Genomic DNA, 15,044 nt, shown 5'->3' with positions numbered 1-15,044 from the left:
GTTAAGAAAGTTCACTTTTCAAATGTAAATTTTGTGGTATTGCAGTTTGGACTTTTTTTTTATTCATGACTACATCTAAGATAGCTAATATTAAACTGGATAGCATCACAAACATTATAACTTATAATATTTTTATTTAGTTTGAATGCCACAATAATTTAAGAGGGTGAATTAAAGTTTAATTTGGAAACACTTCAATGTTAAATTTAGTTTAGAAAAAGAATTTGTAGATGTGCTTAAGTTGTTGAATTATCAAACCATAAACAATATTTTAGAGAATCTTCGAGAAAAAGGAAAAGGAATGTCATCATTCTGTTAAACAAGAAAAAATTAACAATATCATCAGAAAAATTAAGGGAAAAGGAATGTTATTTTGTAAACAAGAAGAAACATTTTAAGAAAATCTTCAAAAGAATTAAGAGGGAAAGGAATTGTTATTTTGAACTATGCAAATATTTGAAAATAAAATGAGATTTTAAAATAGGAAAACGTATTTTTCAACTTTTCAATATTTTTATGTGGTTTAGATTGAAAGATAGTTTCCACGCCTTATTTGAATTCAGATTTAAGTTTATCTAATATTATGATTATATTATAACTAAACTTAGTCTATCATTATATAATATACTTGATATATGAGCCAATTAATATCCGATTAATTAAAAATAAATTAGTCAAGTTAATTATTAACGTTATAACACTATATAGCTTAAACAATTTTGCCAGAAACTATATTTTATAAAAGAGCAAAATAGAAAAATAGTTACCTTTCCGTTTCATTCAGTTGTTTGAAAAGAAAAAAAACTTCTTAAAATGAGAAAATCTATTACTAAAATAATATTATGAGCATTAAGTATATAATTCGTTCATCCTCCGTTTTTTATAGATACATTTTTGAACTTCTATTGTCATTAATAAATGTGTATGTGCTAAAGTACTACGTATTTGATACCTTTCATATTTCTACCGGAGAGGGGTGAAGATCTCATTTCATTTAATATTGATGTCATGACCCAATTTCACCTATAGGCCGTGATGACACCCAACACTACAGCTAGGCAAGCCAAATAGTAATTTAAACACATATTCAATTGTTTTAAAATTAACCGAGTAATTAAACTCTTCTTACTTGCAGGAATTTAGACAATATGAAAAGATCTAGTAATTTAAAATCCAGGAACAAGATTAAATCCAAAAATAAATTCTACTAGTGTGTGTGCCAAGACCTGGTGTCATAAGTGTATGAGCATCTAGTAGATTATATAAAGATTCCAAATACTGTCTGAAATAAAATAGACAGAATAAAAATTTCAGGATGAGTCACTGGTTGCTGCAGCTCACCACTAAGCCTCAGGATATCGTGGGTATGCGCTGATAGGTCCAACTATAGCACATGTCTCAAGTCCTGCACAAAAAGCGCAGCAAGTGTAGCATGAGTATGTAAACAACGTGTACCCAGTAAGTATCAAGCCTAATCTCGAAGAGGTAGAGACGAGATGACCGACTTTGACACTCACTAAGGGTCAATAATAATAAATAAAATAAAAATAGAAATATTTAAATCAACATGATTCAGATAGTTAACAATTATTTTATTTAACCAGCAAAAATAATTAAATACCTTCAAATGCAACGATTTTCAATCTATTAACTAAATTCACAAGCTGCAATTTAAAATATCAAGGTATCGTGTAATTATTATTATTATTAGACACGATTTCTGCCGAGGTCGTACGACCCGATCCAAAGTGTCGTGTACACTGCCGAGGGACGTGCAGTGCGATTCATAGATGCATCTATACTGTCGAGGCGTTCGGCCCTCTCCACAAGAAAGGAGGACATTTTCTTATGTACCTCCGGAATGAGAGTATAATTATTATAAGATTAATACTAGAGGATGCACAATTTCTTATAACAATTAAATAATTTATACAGAAAAATTAAGTATATTAGATTTCCATCTCACTATATTTCCCTAACAATTCACAATATCTTTCAAATAATTTAATTAAATAAAGAATATAATTTACACACGTAATTCATAATTTGAGTCCTAAATAGTAGCTACGTACGGACTCTCGTCACCTCGTGCATACGTAGCCCCCACATTTAGCAACAATTATTAATTTAAATTACCTATGGGGTAAATTCCCCCTCACAAGATTAAACAAGAGACTTAACTTGTCTCAAAGTCCGCTTTTCGATCAAAATGTCGCGTAAAAACCTCAATTCGATGCCGAAAAATCAGAAACTATCCAAAAGTTATATAAAATAATTAATACATGTTCAATAATTTGAAATTAGACTATTAAATAAATTACCCTATCAAAAATGGTAAAATTCCTAAAATCACCCCGGGCCCATGTACCCGGATTTCGAAAATTTTCGGAGGTAAACGTTGCCCATAATCTCAAGAACACAAATATATAATTTTTATCAAATTTCAGAACCATTTTTGTGGTTAAAATCTTATTTTTATAAAAATCTAGGTTTTTCATCTAAACCCATAATTTCTAAGATTTATCGGTTATAATCTACCCATAATCTATGTATTTAACTCAAAGTGTGTAGGATTAACTTACCTTCAAGTTTCTAGATTAAATCCCCTCTCAAAAGCTCTGAAATCGCCCGAAAATAGAAAAGAATGGGCTAAAAATTGTCTGAGCCCCGATTTTTAACCATTCTGCCAAGCAGTAGTTTCGCACCTGCAGAGGTGTACCGCACATGCGGCTTCCGCACCTGCGAAAAACCCTCGCAGGTGCGAGTTTCACATGACTGCCCCCCTCTCGCATCTGCGCGCATTGCCTCGCACCTGAGCGTTCGCAGGTGCGCAAAAACATCCGTATCTGTAGTCGATTGCCCCTTCCCTTTCCGCATCTGCGTACAAAAACTCGCATCTGCGAGGGTCGCATCTGCGGCTGTCCAAGCATAGGTGCGAATGTACCAGAAGCAGAAAACTTCAGTTCTTCCTCCAAATTCCAAAATTGGTCTGAGCCTCATCTGGTTAACACTCGAGGCCCCGCCCGAACATACCAATAAGTTTAAAATCATAAAACGGAGTCGCTCGAACTCTGAGAACGTGTAAAACAACATCAAATCTAAGAATCATACCCCAAACTAAATTGATTCAACTTAGAAATTTCAAATTCTTCAAACTTACTCCGAACGCACCGAAATATACTTATACTACTCGGAATGACACCAAATTTTGCGTGCAAGTCTTAAATCACCGTAAGGAACTATTCCCAAACTCACAATTTCAAATGGACCTCGATTACTCCAAAACCTACTCCAAATCAAATTTAAAGAACTTTAAACCTTCAAATAGTTGATTTTCACTATTAAGCGCTAAAACGCTCTCGGGTTATCCAAAACCCGATTCGAACATATGCCCAAGTCCGAAATCATCATACAAACCTATTGGAATCATCAAATCCCGATTCCGGGGTTGTTTTCTCAAAATGTTGATCGAATTCAAACTTGGCCTTTTAAAGCCAAACTAAGGAACCAATTGTTCCGATTTCAACCCGATCACTTTCAAATTCTGTACCAACCATCCCCGCAAGTCATAAATTAATAAAAGCACATACAGGGAGTTTTATTTAGGAGAATGGGTTCTAAAAGTTAAAATGACCGGTTTGGTCATTACATTCTCCACCTCTTAAACAAACGTTAGTCCTCGAACGGGTTTAGAATTGTACATGGAGTGCTGAATAAGTGTGGATATCTGCTCCGCATGTTTTCCTCTGCCTCCCAAGTCACTTCCTCGACTGGTTGGCCCCTCCACTTTACTTTTACTGCAGAAATCCTCTTGGACCTCAACTCGCGAACCTGTTTATCAACAATGGCAACTGGCTCCTCTTCATAACCCAAGCTATTATCTAGCTGAACTGTAGTGAAGTCTAACACATGTGATAGTCGGCATGATACTTCCGGAGCATAGATACATGGAAAATCGGATGAACTCCTGATAGACTGGGAGTCAAGGCAAGCTCATAAGCAACCTCCCCAACTCGTCTTAACACCTCAAATGGGCCTATAAACCTTGGGCTCAATTTCCCCCTTATCCTAAATCTCATGATTCCCTTCATCGGCGAAACTTTCAAGAGAACTTTTTCACCCTCCATAAATGATAAATCATGCGCTTTCTGATTTGCGTAACTCTTATGTCTGGACTGTGCTGTACGAAGTCGCTCCTGAATCAACTTTACCTTTTCCAAGGCATCTTTCACCAAATCAGTACCGTATAACTTAGCATCACCGGGCTCAAACCATCCGATGGGCGAACGACATCGCCGACCATATAAAGCCTCAAATAGAGCCAGCTCGATGTTGGATTGGTAACTGTTATTATAAGAAAACTAGGCCAAAGGCAAGAAACGATCCCACTGGCCTCCAAAGTCAATCATACATGCCCTGAGCATATCCTCCAAAATCTGAATTATCCGCTCTGACTGCCCGTTGGTCTGCGGATGAAAGGATGTGCTGAGCTCTACACGAGTCCCCAATTCACTCTGTACTGCTCTCCAGAAATATGAAGTAAACGGAGGGCCTCTATCTGATATGATGGAAATTGGCACACCGTGCAACCGAACTATCTCCTGAATATAAATCTGAGCCAACCTCTCTAAAGTATACGTAGCCACAACCGGAATAAAGTGTGCTGACTTGGTCAACCTGTCAACAATCACCCAAACTGCATCAAACTTCCGCAAGGTCCGCGGCAACCCAACTACAAAGTCCATAGTAATGCGTTCCCATTTCCACTCCGGTATAGTCATCTGCTGAAGTAGGCCAACTGGTCTCTGGTGCTCATATTTAACTTATTGGCAATTTAGACACCTAGCTACATACTCAACGATATACTTTTTCATTCGTCGCCACCAATAATGCTGCCTTAGGTCACGATACATCTTCGTAGCGCTTGGATGAATAGAATACCGAGAACTGTGTGCCTCCTCTAGGATCTTTTTCCTCAGTCCATCCACATTAGGAACACATATACGATTCTGGAGTCACAGAACACCATCCGCTCCAATAGTAACTTCCTTGGAACCACCCCGTAGTACCGTTTCTTGAAGAACCATTAAGTGTGGATCATCATACTGGCGAGCCTTGATCTGCTCAAATAGTGAAGACTGAGCTACAACACATGCAAGAACTTGGCTGGGCTCTGAATTGTCCAACCTCACAAGTCGATTAGCCAAGGATTGAATATCCAAAGTTAATGGCCTCTCCTCTGCTGAAATGGAAGCCAAACTACCCATACTCTCCGCCTTTCTACTCAAGGCATATGCAATTACATTTGCTTTGCCCGGATGACACCGGATAGTAATATCATAATCTTTTAGTAACTCCAGCCATCTGTGCTGCCTCAAATTTAGGTCCCTCTACTTGAACAAATGCTGCAAACTGCGATGATCAGTGTAAACTTTACAAGACACCCCATAAAGATAATGCCTCTAAATCTTAAGAGCGTGAACAATCGCAGTTAACTCTAAATCATGCACCAGATAATTCTTCTCGTGGGGCTTCAGCTGACGTAAAGCATATGTAATAACTCTCCCTTCCTGCATCAATACACAACCCAAGCCAATGCGTGAAGCGTCACAATACACTGTATATATCCCCAAACCGGAAGGCAACACTAACACTGGTGTTGTAGTCAATGCTGTCTTGAGCTTCTGAAAAATCCCCTCACAATCATCGGACCATCGGAAAGGAGCACCCTCCTGGGTTAATTTGGTCAAAGGTGCTGCAATAGATGAAAAACCTTCCACGAACCGACGATAATAATCTGCTAAACCCAGAAAACTCCTGATCTCAGTTGCCGAAGTGGGACGATGCCAATTCTGAACTGCCTCGATCTTTTTGAGATCAACTTTAATACCCTCGCCCGATAAAATATGCCCTAAAAATGCTACAGACTCTAGCCAAAATTCACATTTGAAGAACTTAGCATATAGCTTTTGTTCCCGCAATGTCTGAGTGGTGCTCCTCCTTACTGCGCGAGTAGATCAAAATGTCATCAATGAAGACACTGACAAACGAATCAATATATGGCCTGAATACCTTATTCATCAAATCCATAAACACAGTCTGGGCGTTAGTTAAACCGAAGGACATCACCAAAAACTCATAATGACCATATCTAGTCCGGAAAGCAGTCTCCGGGACATCAGAATCCCGAATCTTCAACTGATGGTACCCCGACCTCAAGTCGATCTTAGAGAACACCATAACACCCTGCAACTGGTCAAATAGATCATCAATACGCGGCAACGGGTACTTGTTCTTAATAGTGACTTTGTTTAATTGGCGATAATCAATACACATCCGCATTGTTCCATCATTCTTCTTCACAAATAATACCGGTGCACCCCAAGGCGATACACTCGGTCTGACGAACCCTTTGGCTAGTAACTCCTTAAGCTGTTCTTTCAATTCTTTCGGAGCCATGCGATATGGTGGGATAGATATAGGCTGGTTATCTGGAGCCAAGTCAATACAGAAATCAATATCACGATCAGGTGGCATGTCTGGAAGACCTAAAGGAAATATATCGGAGAACTCCCGAACTACATGCACTGAATCAATAATCGGAGTCTTTGTAGTAGTATCCCGAACATAGGCTAGATAAGCTAAACAACCCTTCTCAACCATATATTGAGCCTTCATAAAGGAAATAACCCGATTAGATGCACTAACAGACGAACCCTTCCACTTCAGCCTAGGCAATGCTGGAATAGCCAAGGTAACAGTCTTGGCATGGTAATCTAGGATGGCATGATATGGAGATAACCAGTCCATGCCCAGGATGATTTCAAAGTCGGTCATCTCAAGCAGTAGAAGATCCGCTCTAGTTTTATAACCACAGAATGTAATAATACAGGACTGGTAGATCTGATTCACAACACCGGAATTGCCCACAGGAGTGGACACATAAACAGAAGTACTCAAGGACTCATGAGAAATACCTAGAAATTTAGCAAATAGAGATGAGACATAGGAATATGTAGATCTTGAATCAAATAATACGGAGGAATCCTTGCCAAAGACAGAAATAATACCTGTAATCACGGCCTCTGAGGCCTCTGCATCTGGTCTGGCCGGAAAAGCATAGAACTAAGCTGGAGCGCCAACTGGCTAGCCTCCGCCTGGCTGACCTCCACCTCTAGGACGACCCCTACCCACCTGTCCTCCACCTCTTGGTGGTCGGACGACTGGTGGAGCAACTGGTGCGGTAATCATAGGCTGCTTACCCTACTGCACTGGTCTACCTCGAAGCCTGGGGCAAAATCTCCGCATATGATTGGGATCCCCGCACTAGTAACAACTCTTAGGTGCGATTAGCTGCTGACTAATAATCTGGCCCTAGTGACCTGAGTACTCACTGGAAGAACCCTGAATAGCCGGTGGGCGATAAAAACTCTCTGGTATAGCACTGAAATAAGGTCGCACTGGAGGACCCCGAGGAGGCGGTGGTATTGGATATGGGGGCCTGCTGGGTTGCCCTCTCACGAACTGTCTTCTGCCCCCAGACGGAGCACCTCTAAAATCTCCAGAATACCTAAACGGCTTATCTCTCATAACCTGCTCTCGGCTACGCTGACGCACACCCTCAATACTCCAGGCTATCTCTATGACTAGCTCATATAAAGTACCCATCTCAACCTCTCGAGCCATAGTGGCCTGAATGCCAGTATGTAAACCCGCAACAAACCTCCACACTCTCTCTGCCTCAGTAGAGAGTATCATAAGTGCATGGCGAGATAACTCAGAGAATGTCGCCTCGTAATCGGTCACTGACATCTGACCCTGTTGGAGCTGCTCAAACTGAAACCGCAACTCTTCCCTCTGGGAGGGTGGAATATACCTGTCCAGGAAGATACGGGTGAACCTATCCCAAGTCATGGGAGGAGAATCTGCTGGTCAGCCAAGAAGATAAGACTTCCACCATCTACGAGCTCTGCCCTCTAGCTGAAAAGTAGCAAAGTCTACCACATGAGACTCCAATATCCTCATGTTATGCAGTCTGTCCCTGCACCGAGCAATGAAGTCTTGGGGATCCTCATGTCGCTCACCCCCAAAGACAGGAGGATGTAGTCTAGTCCATCTGTCCAATAGTTTCTGCGGATCGGCAACTGCAACTGTCCTGGGCTTAGGTGTAGCGGCTGCTACTGGCTAGGCTCCACCCATGAGTAGTGCACCCTGGGTCTGATATATAGCAACTGACTGCCCATGAGCCTGTGCGGTCGGAGTCTGTGCTCCCCCGCCCGCATGAGATGTGGCTGGGTCTGCCGGAAATAAACCGGCCTGGGTCATAGTGTCCATGAACCGCAACATACGACCCATGACATCATGGAATCCCGGTGCTGACGTGAAATCCACCAAAGCTGGCTCTACCACAGGCACCTCACCCTGTTCCTCAACAATGGGATTCTCTGCTGGACCCATTTGCGGCATAACTGGAACAGTCCTGGGATGTCCTCGTCCTCTACCACGGGCTTGAGCCCTCCCTCGGCCTCTAACAACTGGGGGAGTAGCTCTTCCCTGGTCTGAAGCCTCGTTAGAGCGCGTTCTCACCATCTGTGAGATAATAAGAGAAAGATGTTTAGTGCTATATCAATTGCACGATGGAATATGAAGAAAGGTAGTTTCCTAACACCCTATAGCCTCTCGAAGATAAGTAGAGACGTTTCCGTACCAATCCGCAAGAATCTATTAGGCCTCCTCATAACTTTTGATACCTACATGAACCAAGTGCTCTGATACCATGTTGTCACGACCCAATTTTACTTATAGGTCGTGATGGCGCCCAACACTACAGCTAGGCAAGCTAACTAGTAATTTAAACACATATTCAATTATTTTAAAATTAACCGAGTAATAAAACTCATCTTGCAGGAATTTAGACAATATGAAAAGATCTAGTAATTTAAAATTCAGGAACAGGATTAAATCCAAAAATAAATTCTTCTAGTGTATGTGCCAAGACCTGGTATCACAAGTGTATGAGCATCTAGTAGATTATACAAAGATTCTAAATACTATCTAAAATAAAATAGATAGAATAAAAATTTCAGGAAGAGGCACTGATTGCTGCAGAATGGCTCAGAAGGGCAGCTCACCACTAAGCCTCTGGATATTATGGGTGCGCGCCGATAGGTCCAACTATAGCATCTGTCTTAGGTCCTGCACAAAAAGTGTAGCAAGTGTAGCATGCGTACGTAAACAACATGTACCCAGTAAGTATCAAGCCTAATCTCGAAGAGGTAAAGACGAGATGACCGACTTTGACACTCACTAAGGGTCAATAATAATAAATAAAATAAAAATAAAAATATTTAAATCAACATGATTCAGAGAGTTAACAATCATTTTATTTAACCAGCAAAAATAAGTAAATTCCTTCAAATGTAACGATATCCAATCTATTAATTAAATTCACAAGCTGCAATTTAAAATATCAAGGTATCGTGTAATTATTATTATTATTAGGTACGATTTCTTCTGAGGTCCTATGACCCGATCCGGAGTGTCATGTACACTGCCGAGGGATGTGCGGCGCGATCCATAGATGTATCTATACTGTCGAGAACGTTCGGCCCGCTCCACAAGAAAGGAGGACATTTTCTTATGTACCTCCGGAATGAGAATATATTTATTATAAGATTAATACGAGAGGAAGCACATTTCTTTTAATAATTAAATAATTTATACAGAAAAATTAAGTATATTAGATTTCCATCTCATTATATTTCCTTAACAATTCACAATATGTTTCAAATAATTTAATTAAATAAAGAATATAATTTACACACGTAATTCATGATTTGAGTCCTAAACTACCCGGACTTTAGCATAAATAGTAGCTACGTACGGACTCTCATCACCTCGTGCATACGTAGCCCCCACATTTAGAAATAATTATTAATTTAAATCATCTATGGGGTAAATTTCCCCTCACAAGATTAGACAAGAGACTTACCTTGTCTCAAAGTCCGCTTTTCAATCAAAAATGTCGCGTAAAAACCTCAATTCGATGCCGAAAAATCTGAAACTATCCAAAAGTTATATAAAATAATTAATACATGTTCAATAATTTGAAATTAGACTATTAAATAAATTACCCTATCAAAAATGATAAAATTCCTAAAATTCACCCCGGGTCCATGTGCCCGGATTCCGAAAACTTTCGCAGGAAAATGTTGCCCATAATATCAAGAACTCAAATATATAATTTCTATCAAATTTCAGAACCATTTTCGTAGTTAAAATCTCATTTTTATAAAAATCTAGATTTTTCATCTAAACCCATAATTTCTAAGATTTACCAGTTATAATCTATATATAATCTATGTATTTAACTCAAAGTGTGTAGGATTAACTTACCTTCAAGTTGCTAGTTGAAATCCCCTCTCAAAAACTCTGAAATCGCTCGAAAATGGAGAAAAATGGGCTAAAAATTGTCCGAGCCCTGATTTTTAAACATTCTTCCAAGCAGTGGTTTCGCACCTGCGGAAAATCCTCGCAGGTGCGAGTTTCACTTGACTGCCCCCCTCTCGCATCTGCGCGCATTGCCTCGCACCTGCACGTTCGCAGGTGCCCAAAAACATCTGCATCTGCGGTCGATTGCCCCCTTCCCTTTCCGCCTCTGCGTACAAAAACTCGCATCTGCGAGGGTCGCACCTGCGGCTGTCCAAGCGCAGGTGCGAACATACCAGAAGCAGAAAACTTCAGTTCTTCCTCCAAATTCCAAAATTAGTCTGATCCTCGTCCGGTTAACACTCGGGGTCCCCGGGGATCGCCCAAACATACCAACAAGTTTGAAATCATAAAACGGACTCACTCGAACTTTCGGAATGTGTAAAACAATATCAAATCTAAGAATCATACCCCAAACCAAATTGATTCAACTTAGAAATTTTAAAATTTTCAAACTTACTCCGAACGCACCAAAATATACTTATACAACTCGGAATGATACCAAATTTTGCGTGCAAGTCTTAAATCACCATACAGAACTATTCCCAAACACACACTTTCAAACGGACCTCGATTACTCCAAAACCTATTCCAAACCAAATTTAAAGAACTTTAAACCTTCAAATAGTTGATTTTCACTATTAAGCGTTAAAAGGCTCCCGGATTATCCAAAATCCGATTCGAACATACGCCCAAGTCCGAAATTATCATACGAACCTATTGGAACCGTCAAATCCCGATTCCGGGGTCGTTTTCTCAAAATATTGACCGAAGTCAAACTTGACCTTTTAAAGCCAAACTAAGGAATCAATTGTTCCGATTTCGACCCGATCACTTCCAAATTATGAACCCACCATCCCCGCAAGTCATAAATTAATAAAAGCACATGCGGGAAGTTTTATTTAGGGAAACAGGATTCTAAAAGTTAAAATAACCGGTTAGGTCATTACAATTGAAGTTTGAAAGATGATGCAACGAGAAGTATTTTCCTTTTTCAAAGTTTATGGTATAAAGAATTACGAAAAATTAGGAAATCTGGTGAAGGAATAATTACTATGCATACAAAAAAAGGGCTAATTATTTAATGCGAAATATCTTATAAGTCAAAATATTATTTACTAAAATAAGAGAGTGAAAAATAATAATAAAAAAGAATACGAAGAATAGAGTAAATACCGTAAATCACAAAGATCTTCGCTTGGGTTAGTGCTAGCATAAGAAGGGAAAATAAATTTCCTTTTGTAAGCCAATTATCTCTTTCTAAGATATTAAAAAATTTCATGGAAAAAGTGCACTAGAAAATTTGGATCAAATGGTTTTATGGGCCTTTTACGGCTTACGTAATTGGCATTACGTAAATCGATCGAATTTAAACGGCTTGTTATTTGAAAAGAAAGAGCATGGAGTATCATTTATTAATCATTATTTTTAATTAACATTTAATAATTATTATTTTTTGTAATAAAACACTCGAGTATACACATAATTGACGCCAACAACAATGGAGAAGATGACAGAGTTAAGTTATTTTATTACTTTTAATTATTTAAAGTTTGTTTAGAACCAGGACCCAAAAAGTTATTGGTCATAATAAGGTATATAATTTTTTTGAATTTTTTTTAACATCTTCACTTTTTCTTCTAAATTTTCTTAAATTAAATTGATAATAAAAATTTACAATCACTCAAATAATCTCTAATTTAAAATTATAAATTCAAATATAGTTTAATTAAATATTTAAATTGTATCATTTAGGAACTAATAAATGATTAAATTACTATGATAACAATGTATGTCAAATAAAGTATACTTAAAAACCTTCTAAATGGCACAAGGATAATATTACCACTAAAAATTAGGAGAGAAACATTAAATAGTTGTATATTTAAACACGAACTGCTCATATAGTCGTTGGGCGCGGGCGCGGGCTTTGCCCGAGCATAACCGCACTAGTATAATCAATATAGGATAAGGAACACTTACCCCAATATTTTTCCATAAAAATCGCCCAAGAATCGCCTTACCCGAGCTCAAAATCGTGAATAATGAAAAATGAGACAAAATCCCATTTCCAGAACTTAAGTTCTGCTGTCCTGGGATTTCTTCTTCGCGAACGCGAGCCTGGTCTCGCGAACGCGAAGACCAATTTCACCCCAGGCCGTTTTTTTCCTTCACAAACGCGAGGCCTCGATCGCGAACGCGAAGCTTTTCCCTCGACCCTTTGCGAACGCGAGGCCTCGATCGCGAACGCGAAGCTTTGTCCTCGACCCTTCGCGAACGCGTGTCCCCGGTTGCGAACCCGAAGCACCAAACAGGCCAGCCCAATTTTCCTCTTTGCGAACGCGAGACACCCCTCGCGAACGTGATGAAGGAAACAAGATACAGGCATCAGAAAATTCCAGCAGCCGTTTAAGTCCAAAATTTAACCCGTTAACCATCCGAAACTCACCCGAGGCCCCAGGACCTCAACGAAATACACCAACAAGTCCTAAAACATCATACGAACTTAGTCGAAACTTCAAATCACATCAAACGACGCTAAAACCACGAATCATACCACAGTTCGAGCTTAAGGAACTTAAGTATTCTCAACTTCTATATTCGATGCCAAAACCTATCAAATCAAGTCCGATTGACCTCAAATTTTGCACACAAGTCATAAATGACATAACAGACCTATTCAAATTTTTAAAATCGGATTCCGACCCCGATATTAAAAAGTCAACTCCCCGGTTAAACTTCCAAACTTAAATTTCTCTTTTAGCCATTTCAAGCATAATGTTAACTACGAACCTCCAAATAATTTTTCGGACATGCTCCTAAATTCAAAGTCACCATACAGAGCTATTAGAATCATCAGAATACTGATCCGGGTCAGTTTGTTCAAAATATTGACCGACGTAAACTAAATGAATTTTTGAAGCTCCATTTCACATTTTAATCCATTTTTCACATAAAAACTTTTCAAAAAATATACGGGCAGTGCACGCAAGTCGAGAATAGCTGAATGGTGCTATTTGAGGGTTTAGAATACCGAAATAATTATTAAATTTAAAGATGACCTTTCGGGTCATCACATTAAGACTTCAAAATAAACTAAAATTATTATTAAATCTTTCCTTATTTGAACTATGTAAAAAGTCCTAATATGTAGGACTTTAAAATTCATTAAGATTTGACCTTATATAAATTTATACTTCCTTATGTTAATATAACTATAACACCTTCTATATTAATATTTTAATACTTAATACTTGAAATCAACTTTTATATAAAAGAATTTATTAGTTTTGAAATTTAGGGACAACTAAATTATGTACGAAATTAAAAAGAAATATCCCTGAAATTTTAGGTGAATAAAGAAATGTTTGAAAAATATGTCCACAATTTTAGCTAAATAAAGAAGTCAACTAATGATAGGATTTGAATGCAAATGATTCTCGGATTCTATTATCTTTTTTTTTTTATATAGAAATTCCAGGAATGTATTATTTATCTTTTTTTATTATGAAAATTGTTGGGATTTTAAGCTTGTGTAGCTTAAAGAGGATGAATGAGAAATGGAGGGAAAATAAAATATTTGAGTTTCCCTCCTTGGCAAAGGGACAATGTCCCATATTGGAGGAAGAAAAGACTTTTAATAGGTATATATATAATTACTCTTCTTCTAGCTCTTAAAGAGTTAAGAAGAAGGCAAGCCTCGCGCCACCGTCGTCGCTCGCTCGGCTCGGCTTCGACTTCGGTCAAAGATTGATTGATTAATCTTTTTGGGCAAAGTTCCTTTCAATTAATTAATTAATTAATTAAATAATTAACAAAAAATTCAATCCAGAATAACCCATGACCCGCGACCCGGTCCGGTCAGGCCCGTTTTCTTTCCCGGATTATTTTAAATTCGTTTTCCCGCAATATTTCAAACAACCTGTTCCAACAGCCATGGCTGTTTCTGAAAGGTTGCAAATCTTTTCAGAAACAATGCCAGCAACTCTATAAATATACTTTGAATTTCAGAATCTTTTCTTACGAAATTTTCTGATCTTCTTCTTCTCTTGCACAAAATTTTCAGTGTATTTTACAGCCTTCGAGTGGCTCGTTGTTCACCGGCGTTTTTGGTACCAACACTCCGGTGAGTTAAATCGTTCTATCCTGGGAGGATATATTCCAGCACCTCGGGTACTTGAGGGGAATAATTTCCTTAAGGACACACTGTGTATTCAGTGGGCTCGATTTATTCCTATACCATCTTTTCAGAATTTATTTTGTTAAACAAGTATTACTAACTTTCTGTTTTGTTTATATATTTCAGAAAGTTTAATGGTTTAATTATTTATTACAGCAATACAAATTTATAACAATCTTAAGGAAATTATTTTATTATATTGTGTATTTTATTTGTGGAGATTAAAACCTGTGTGGTTTTCTACTCCTTCTGAATTTTACTATTCTGATTTGAAGATATAAAAACTTCATTAGAATATTGAAATTCAGAAAACGATTTGAAGAACATAAAAACTTCATCATTTTCTGTAAAACAGTATATAAAAACTTCAATTTTA

This window comes from Nicotiana tomentosiformis, chromosome 6 (genome assembly GCF_000390325.3).
Source record: "Nicotiana tomentosiformis chromosome 6, ASM39032v3, whole genome shotgun sequence".
Taxonomy (NCBI): Eukaryota; Viridiplantae; Streptophyta; class Magnoliopsida; order Solanales; family Solanaceae; genus Nicotiana; species Nicotiana tomentosiformis.
Note: the sequence above shows the minus strand (reverse complement) of the source record.